This window comes from Crocuta crocuta, unplaced genomic scaffold (assembly GCF_008692635.1).
Source record: "Crocuta crocuta isolate KB4526 unplaced genomic scaffold, BGI_CrCroc_1.0 scaffold586, whole genome shotgun sequence".
NCBI lineage: Eukaryota > Metazoa > Chordata > Mammalia > Carnivora > Hyaenidae > Crocuta > Crocuta crocuta.
In genome coordinates, this window is record NW_027532407.1 from 750,556 (window position 1) to 758,983 (window position 8,428).

At 40.0% G+C, this 8,428-nt stretch overlaps 1 protein-coding gene across 1 annotated transcript in view; it reads right to left on the minus strand.

The window, feature by feature from the left end:
- ENOX1 (ecto-NOX disulfide-thiol exchanger 1) overlaps positions 1-8,428 on the minus strand; it is a 418,486-nt gene that overhangs the window by 409,384 nt on the left and 674 nt on the right.

The following is an 8,428-nucleotide window of genomic DNA, read 5'->3' on the forward strand; positions in this document are numbered from 1 at the left end:
TACCTCCATAGGTCTGTTTGCTTTAAATACCTCAACATTTAGTCAATATCAGAAGAAAAGCTAGGAGCTGGAAGCTGAGAGAAATAGTACCCATTTAGAATTGGCCATTTGTGGTAAATAAATAAGTCAATAAGGTGAAGTATAGGAAGACTTTAAACAAGCAAGTTTCCAACACATTATGCTTTAATTAATTGTAAACTGAAGAATTATTGGGGGGGAGATGGTATTTTTAGAAAAGCAATTAAATCTAGCTTATGGGTGTCACTGACATTAAGGTCATCTCAACAAAAAGGATTTTCTAAGTAATAGAAGCAGATCTTAGGGCAGAAGCACCCAAGAGATGGCTACAATAGAATCAAAGACCAATTTGCCCCCATGTTCAAGGAGAAGAAAGTATCGACCTCATTTCCCAAGATTCCACTGGGATTAGATGCCTTTACTTAATTAACTACTCATCCATGATACCATCTAAAAAATGCTGACTCTACAGCTTTGTGCAGATAACTTGCTGTAGCCTCAACAACTCTATTTATTGAAATATCCATTTTCCTGTCTAATAGAGGCTAGAGTGTGAACTTCCTCCACTTGAGCTAGTATTCTATGTCTTCATTTATGCTACAGCTGTGTTTGTACTAAAAGGTGCGGGATATTTGTGTCTGTGATCATACACACTCCAAGGCAAAGAAAAATATAAGCAGAATATGGAAAGGAAGAAATGCTACAATCGTACTGCGTTTCAACATAAAACAGTTACAATTCTGTAGGAAAAAAATACCTATAAAAATTAACTCAAACCATTTTTTATTTGTAGACAAAGAAAAACTATTGCCACAAACAAATGTATTTAAACGTGTGCATGTGTCCTGTCTGACCAATGTGCACATTTCCCTGCTCTTGAGGGCAAGGGTTAGATGCAGAAGCCTCGTCTCGCTTGGGATGCCAAGGGCCACCAGTGCCTACATTCTGGCTGCAAATGCACTGAGGAGAAAAGCTAATGATCATGATTCGTTTAGTTACTACAGAGCCAGCACAGCTCCCTGCCCATGGTAGGTGCTTATTTAATATGAGTTGGACTAAATACAGATAGTGTCATCATCCATTTACTTCCATTAATTAACATCCAATTGAGACTAGCTTTGATATATCTTGCAAATTGTTCATTTTTCACCTTTAGAACAGCTAAAATTTTGCAAGTTTAGGCATATGGTAATATGTACGTAGCCAGAAGTAAATATTTAACCCCATCTCTACTAAGTAAAGCCCTTAACGTTTTATGTATAACCTGAAGACACACTAAGTGACAATTCCTCCTTATCTGAATTTTTGCTTTCTATGGTTTCAATTACCATAGGTAAGGGCCTCCCTCTGACGTATCATCAGAGGGTCATTAGTAGCCTAACGCTGCATACATCACTGTCACTCACCTCACTTCATCTCCTCAAGTAGGCATTCATCATCTCACAGCATCACAAGAAAAAAAGGGGAGTAAAATATCATAAAATACTTTGAGAGAAACCACATTCATATAACATTTATTACAGTAGGTTGTTATAATTGTCCTATTTTATTATTGTTATCAATCTTTTATTACACCTAATTCATAAACTAAATATTATTACAGGTATGTATGAATAGGAAAAGCATTATATATATGTATAGGGTTTGGTACTCTCTGAGGGTTTAGGCATCCACTGGGGTCTTGGAATGTATCCCCTGCAGGTAAGGGGGACCCATGGCACACATACACGTTTGGTATTAAAGATTTTCTCATCATAGCACTCTTTTCTACATGGTAGCAGTAGTAGTTTCCACACTAGGAGGAGGCAGGTGTATCATTTATCATTTATCTTCCATCATCCCATCTGGTGATATAGCAGCTTTCTCCTCTCTTGCTCCCTATCTCTTCGAACTTGGCCGCCTTTATATTCTGAAGGTAGTAACGGCTTGTTTTTGTTTTTGTTTTTTTAATTTTTTATGTTTTATTTCTGAGAGAGAGAGAGAGAGATAGCGTGAGCAGGGGAGGGTCAGAGATAGGGGGAGACACAGAATCTGAACAGGCTCCAGGCTCTGAGCTAGCTACCAGAACAGAGCCCAATGCAGGGCTCGAACCCATGAACCGTGAGATCATGACCTAAGCTGAAGTTGGACACTTAACCAACTGAGCCACCCAGGTGCTCCAATAGTAGCTGCTTGCTTTAAAAAGTAAAGAACTTTACTTAATACTCTTCTGCTCATTGCACTTCTCATTCTGTTCCCACTGCACAGCTCTTAAGTTGTTTGTCAAATCCAAAATATCTCTCCTGCTTTTCATTGGAGATTGATTAAATTGATAAAAATAGAACCCCAAACTGTCACAGCTCTTGTAGTCATCTTAATTAATTGTAATTAGTTTTTTAAATATTCAGCTCCTGATTTCTCACAAAACTGAGGGGACTGCACACATGTGAGCTGTCATTATTTCTTAATACTACCACAGGTACTAGAGAGGTAACTGTCCATTCTTCCCTGTGGTCTTTCATACCTTCAACCCTGATTAGTATGTATGTGGCTGGTAAATAATTGAATTAGTTTTATAGTGAGTGACATATTTTGAAATCTGCAAAGCATCTTATTCTGGGAATTTAAGCCAACCCTTGCTTTTCCCTAGGTAGCTCTGTGTATGCCTGCAATAATAAGTTGGAGCAGATTCTTGACTTTCCCATTAGCATCTAGCAATTTATGAGCTCTTGATATCCATGGGATGATTTTTAAAGGATGATTTTAATTCCCCAATGCACCTAGATAACTAGAAAAATAATAGACAATAAATGAGTACTTTAGAGAAGGAATTTAACTATGAATTTAAAGCTTTACCCAAGCTGAAAGTAATCAAAAAAAACTTTGTAACGGTCCTGAACTGACTTCAACATTCCCTTTACATTATTAAAGAAATCTATCAGCTTTGAATAACTTATTTCATTTAGGTTGCACAACTATCCTACAAAGCAGTAGTCATTATCCACAATTTTTAGATGAGGAAAATGAGGCTCAGACATTTTAGGTAAATTACAGAGTCAGGAATTAGCAAGAGTTAGAGTTCAATCCAGGTCCAGCTGCATTTAAATCCGTGTCCATAGCACTATGCCAACTCCCAGGAAGAATGTGGGTCCTTGAATTCCCTGACACTTAAAGTACCATGTGGGTCCTTTATCAAGTTTAAACCTAAAAATATTCAAAGTTGAATTATCTCATGGATTATCCAAATCATTGGGGTCCAATTTATCCCTAACTACATACTAAGTTGGCAATGATAGGCCTATAGTTTTTAAGCATGACCATATATGAAATTTAACACATTTGGGGAATTAAAAAATCAAATATAAAGAAACTTGTACATAAAGTAATAATTCTCTCAATAAGAATTTGCCTAAAGAATTTATCACTAAAATCACAGAAAAAGCATGTATTACTTTAAGCAAAAATCTTCATAAATTCCTATCAGTATCATCCATTGTCAAAGCATAAAATTCTTACTTTTGTTACTCCTGCAACCAAAGTTGGTCAAAGAGACAATCAACCATATGCCCTCTGAATGCTCTATGTTAACAACTTTTAATTAAAATATTATTTAATTACCAATTCATTAGAAGTCTTGAACTCCATGGTAGTTAGTTAAGCAACAAGTTTGGCTGGATCACTATCCTGAAATACTGAGTAGAACTCACTAAGTAAAGAGAATTAGAAATGGATTCTTTTCTTAAACAAAATTCAGATTATATCCATTCACTGATACAATACTGTATATTTAAAGACAAATACTTTTCATAGGTCACTATTAGGAATTCAGCAGATTACGTAGTAGTTTCTAATGGGAGGCTTTGCTACATGTCTTATGGCAGTTTTTATTCCAGACTATCTTTTCAAGGATGTTTGTGAAGCAAACAACCTGGAAAGATGAAGATAGTGTCTCCCTCCAGGACAGGACAGATTTGTTTCCTGACCAGGGAATAAAGGCTGAGGCAAGTATGCCAGTAGCTCTTTATAAGATTGGTGATTTCCCAAACTCTTTTCCTCAGCTGTGACACAGACCCACCTAAGCCTGCTCTGCATTGTCCTCTGGGGGCTGGGGGACATAGGAAACTAAGGACAACAGGAAGCTGCACCATGAGGAATAAAATTCTTTGTGTCTGACCCGAGAATTTCATGTCTTCTGCCAGCATAGATGAAATGGTTGCAGGCTTACCTATTAGTTTAGTAGAAGGGTAAATCTAAAAGCCCTTGCAGCTCTTGACAGTTGTGTATTACTGATTATTTGAATAAGTACTTTTTAAGAGGCTCACTAACTCCAAGGTAAATTTTTTGCACCTCCCTCTAAAGCCTAGAGCTCACAGCTGTCACTTGTGCTCAATTACATCAAACATACTAAAGAATTCTACTTTTATGCAAGAAATTCTTGGGACCATCTGGCCACACTACAGCTACTAAAATGAGGGGGATGGGTACAAGTGGAAGAGACTTTCCCATCTGATGACCACCTTTGGGTTATTAGAGCCATCAGGACTGTGGGTCTGTACACTAAGACAAGATATCCTTCTTATTCCCTGATTGGTGGCATGCTTTCACAGAGTGACCTGTAAATCCTTGCCATCACTCAGGCCATGGGAAGAAGATGTCCTATCTTGCTCACACTCCTCAGTTTACCCCCAGGACAACACAAGCCAGTCACTCATATATACTTCTTTTCCTCCCCTTGTTGTTTAGGCATATGAACATTAATAACCAATATTAACAGAGTACTTCACAATAATAATTTGATCTTTCTCTCACCCTAGAGATATAGACAAAAAGACTTTATATTTTTTTTTCCACAGAGGCTCAATGAGTTGACCCAGAGCTGGTAACTGATGAAGTGGACACATAAACTCAGGGCTTCTGACTTGCTCCTCTGTACCATTCCAGTCTCTGTGCTTCATGCAACCCAGAAGCCCACCAGATGGTTCAGCAAATTTCACGGTAGCTACTGTCTCCCTCACCTACGCCTCACAGGGAATGCCTGTGAGCTGCTAGGTTCTGCATCTGCCTGAGCACAGACGGCATCTTCTCATGTCCGCACTGCAAGTGGCCATGCCTGACACATACACAGTGGGGTCTTCCCTATGCTTCCAAGGCAGAAGACAAGAGGTCTAAATAACAAGCAAGCATGCACACCTGAGCAGAAACTGAGGCTCTGCTCCCCAGCACCCACCTTCTCCCTCTCGTGGGCTCCTTGGGGACCTCTCTATTTGGCTCCATGACAGGCAGGAGAGGACAGTGGTTAGAAAGCAGGATCTAGAATCCAGATAGCCTGGAATTTTGAATCCTGGCTCAATCGCTTATTAGTTGTGTGATTTTAGACAACTTACTTAATCTATTTGTGCCTTAGCTTCATCATCAGTAAAATGGGGATAATAACAGTACCTCTATAAGGGGATTGTTGTAGACATTACATAAATTAAATAAATTACTCCAAACAGGCCTGTACATGATAAATGTTATCTGTCACCCATGTTATCTGTTACACTGTCACCACTACTGCTGCTGCTCTGAGTCCCCTTTGGACACACATATCCCATTCTGGTGGGCAACCCAATTTCTGACTGTCAGGCCTGGTTCTACATTCAGGTGAACTTCTCCAGAGTCTCCAAGCCCTACCCGACACAGCAATCTAGCCTGGCCCACTCTACCACCAGAAACAAAAGTGACAAGGAAAGTGTGACGAGCTCCACAAATATTTGTTGAATGAATAAATGAGTCGGGAACTCTTTCGTTCACAATATATATTCTTAAAGAAAAATGAGACCATCTCTCTGCCTCTTCTGTGACTAAATCCACGTGGTAGGCAGGGTAAGGACACCTCCTCCCTCTGTAAGATGTCCACAGTTTGTTCCCTGGAAGCTGAACATCTTACCTTCTATGGCAAAGGGGACTTTACAGGGGTGATTCATGTTGGGGACACTGAGGTAAGAGGTTTTCCCAAATAATCCAAGTAAGCTCAATGTAATCATGTGAGTCCTTAACTCTTATCTGCAGAGAATCAGAGAGATGGCAGCATGACAAAGACTCTACTCTTGTGGGCGGCTTTGAGGATGGAAAGGGGTCCCAAACCAAGGAATGTGCGTGACTTCTAGAAACTGAAAAACACAAAAAAACAAATTTTTCTCTGTAGCCTCCAGGAAGCAGGAAGAAATGCAGCCCTGCTGACCTTGACTTTAGCCCAATCCCCCTTGTGATGGACCTCTGACTTTTAGAACCTTATGATAATAAATCTGTACCTTTAAGTCAGTAAGTTTATGATAACCTGTTAGTACAAGAATAAGAAAACTAATATAATCCTTTTGTTTTTTTCTATCAGGAAAAGACCACTACCCAGTTTCTGGGCACTGTCATGTGGGATTAAGCAACAGAATGGCACATATTTACCCACTAATTCATGTATTGATTCACTAAATGAATTTATGGAGCATTCCCATAGGCTAGGCACTGCACTGTGTGCTATAGAAAACAACAGTGAGCCAGGAAGTCATGGCTGGCTTCTGTTCTCATGGAGCTACGTCCCAGGGGTAAGAGACAGGGACACTAAACAGGCCAATAAATAAAATAATTTCAAACGGTGATAAGTGCTGTGAAGGAAATAAAATAGGATGATGAGACAGAGAACACAGGAGGCAGAGCTGAGGGGAAAGGAAATCCCAGACTGGGCAGGAGGAAGGCTAAGAAATGACAATTTAGCTGAAGGGGAAAAAAATGTACAAGAAGCCAGCAAGACAAAGATCCAAGCCGGCTCCTGAGCCAGTAACCCATGGCTGACCCAGCCTTCTCGAGAATACTGTAAGAGATGAAACACCCACTTTGAGAAACTGACAGGACTTCTTGCTCCAAGGAAAAGCGCACTGTGTGAATTGCTATGCTCATTTTCCTGCCCTCACTCTTCACGAGCATGACTTTTAAGGCTTCATTTTTTAACATATTTTATGAGCAGTTAAAGGCAGCATTATCCCAGAGTCTCTGGGTATATCATTCTCCAGGAGAGTACTCGGTGCTCTCCTCAGGTGAATATGGATGTGGTTAGACTCCTGGAGATGGCTGTTCTGTGATGGATTTCCCGGGGGGCTGGTGGCTGCCAGTATCAGTGACTCTGGCCCCAGGACTCCATCCATCGCTCAAGTTTAGCCCGAGGTGGAGAGCTACTGGCTGGCAGACCACGGCTGGCTCTCCTGCACACTTCATTATGACAAAATATCATAGTAGGTAGGTGGTGGGTAAGTGTATAAATTTCTCTCTCCTGTCCTATCATGTAGGAATGGCGGCTTTTGATTCTAAAACATACATGCACACAACAATCCTTCAGTGTATCTATTATATAATGTCTTGCTCTAACATCTATCATAAACCAGTGAAAACAGCTCCAATTTTGGTTAAAGTTGTCAAGGTGTCATTAATTATTTCTCACAATTGTTCCTTTCATAGGTTCTTTATGAAGGTCAAGCCACAGTGTCCAAGTAATCTGTCTCAACCCAGAGTTCCCAGACATACATAAACAACTCAGAGTGGTGTAAACTACTTCAGACACCCTTCTAAGAGCTTCTTCCACATTTACCTTTCCCAGAAAGAAAACGGCAAAGCTGAGGTACACAAAATGATTCCAGTTCTAGAGGGATTCCAACCATTTCTGTTGTTTTATATGTTAATGAACTTACAGACTTAATATTGCATGAGAAGGCTTTTGTATTAGGGGAGTGGGGTGCAGAGAGACACCTCATAGTGATAATTTAATGACTTGGAGAATGGTGCCCAGGTTTTTAGAACCCAAATATCTGGGTTTGATTTCCAACTCCATCATATAATAACCATACGACCTTGAACACGACACATCTCTGACCAAGCACCAGTGCTTTCTTCTCTATAATTGAGGTCAAAAGTGACACCCTTCTTGTCTGCTTCAGAGGGTTCTCATAATTACAAAATGAGACATACCTTGTGAACTATAGAACTTAAGTATAAACCAAAGACCCCTAGGGGCCTCCTCACTGACGGAGCTATAAATATGTTGATTTAAGGCAAGAGCCTGAATTTCAATTCTCTACGCTCCACCTACGGTTCCTCTCCTCAGTTACCCCTTCTGGGATGCGCTGGTGGTGATAGGAGTGGATGTCTACCGTACAAACAGACCTAAGGCCTGCCATTTGACAGCCTTCCTCTTCTCCTTTGCTTTTCTCTGCTCCACTGACCTGTCACTTTACCATCCACAAGTCCCAATCGACACTACGGACAACATTCTCTGGACAAATAACTTCCTCTAGAACACCAGCTTCAAGGCCCAGCCATCAGGGAAACTATTTCCACTCTTGGGCCTTGGTATTTAAAAAAAAAAAAAAAAAAAAAAAAAAAAAAAAAAAAAAACCATTTTTGC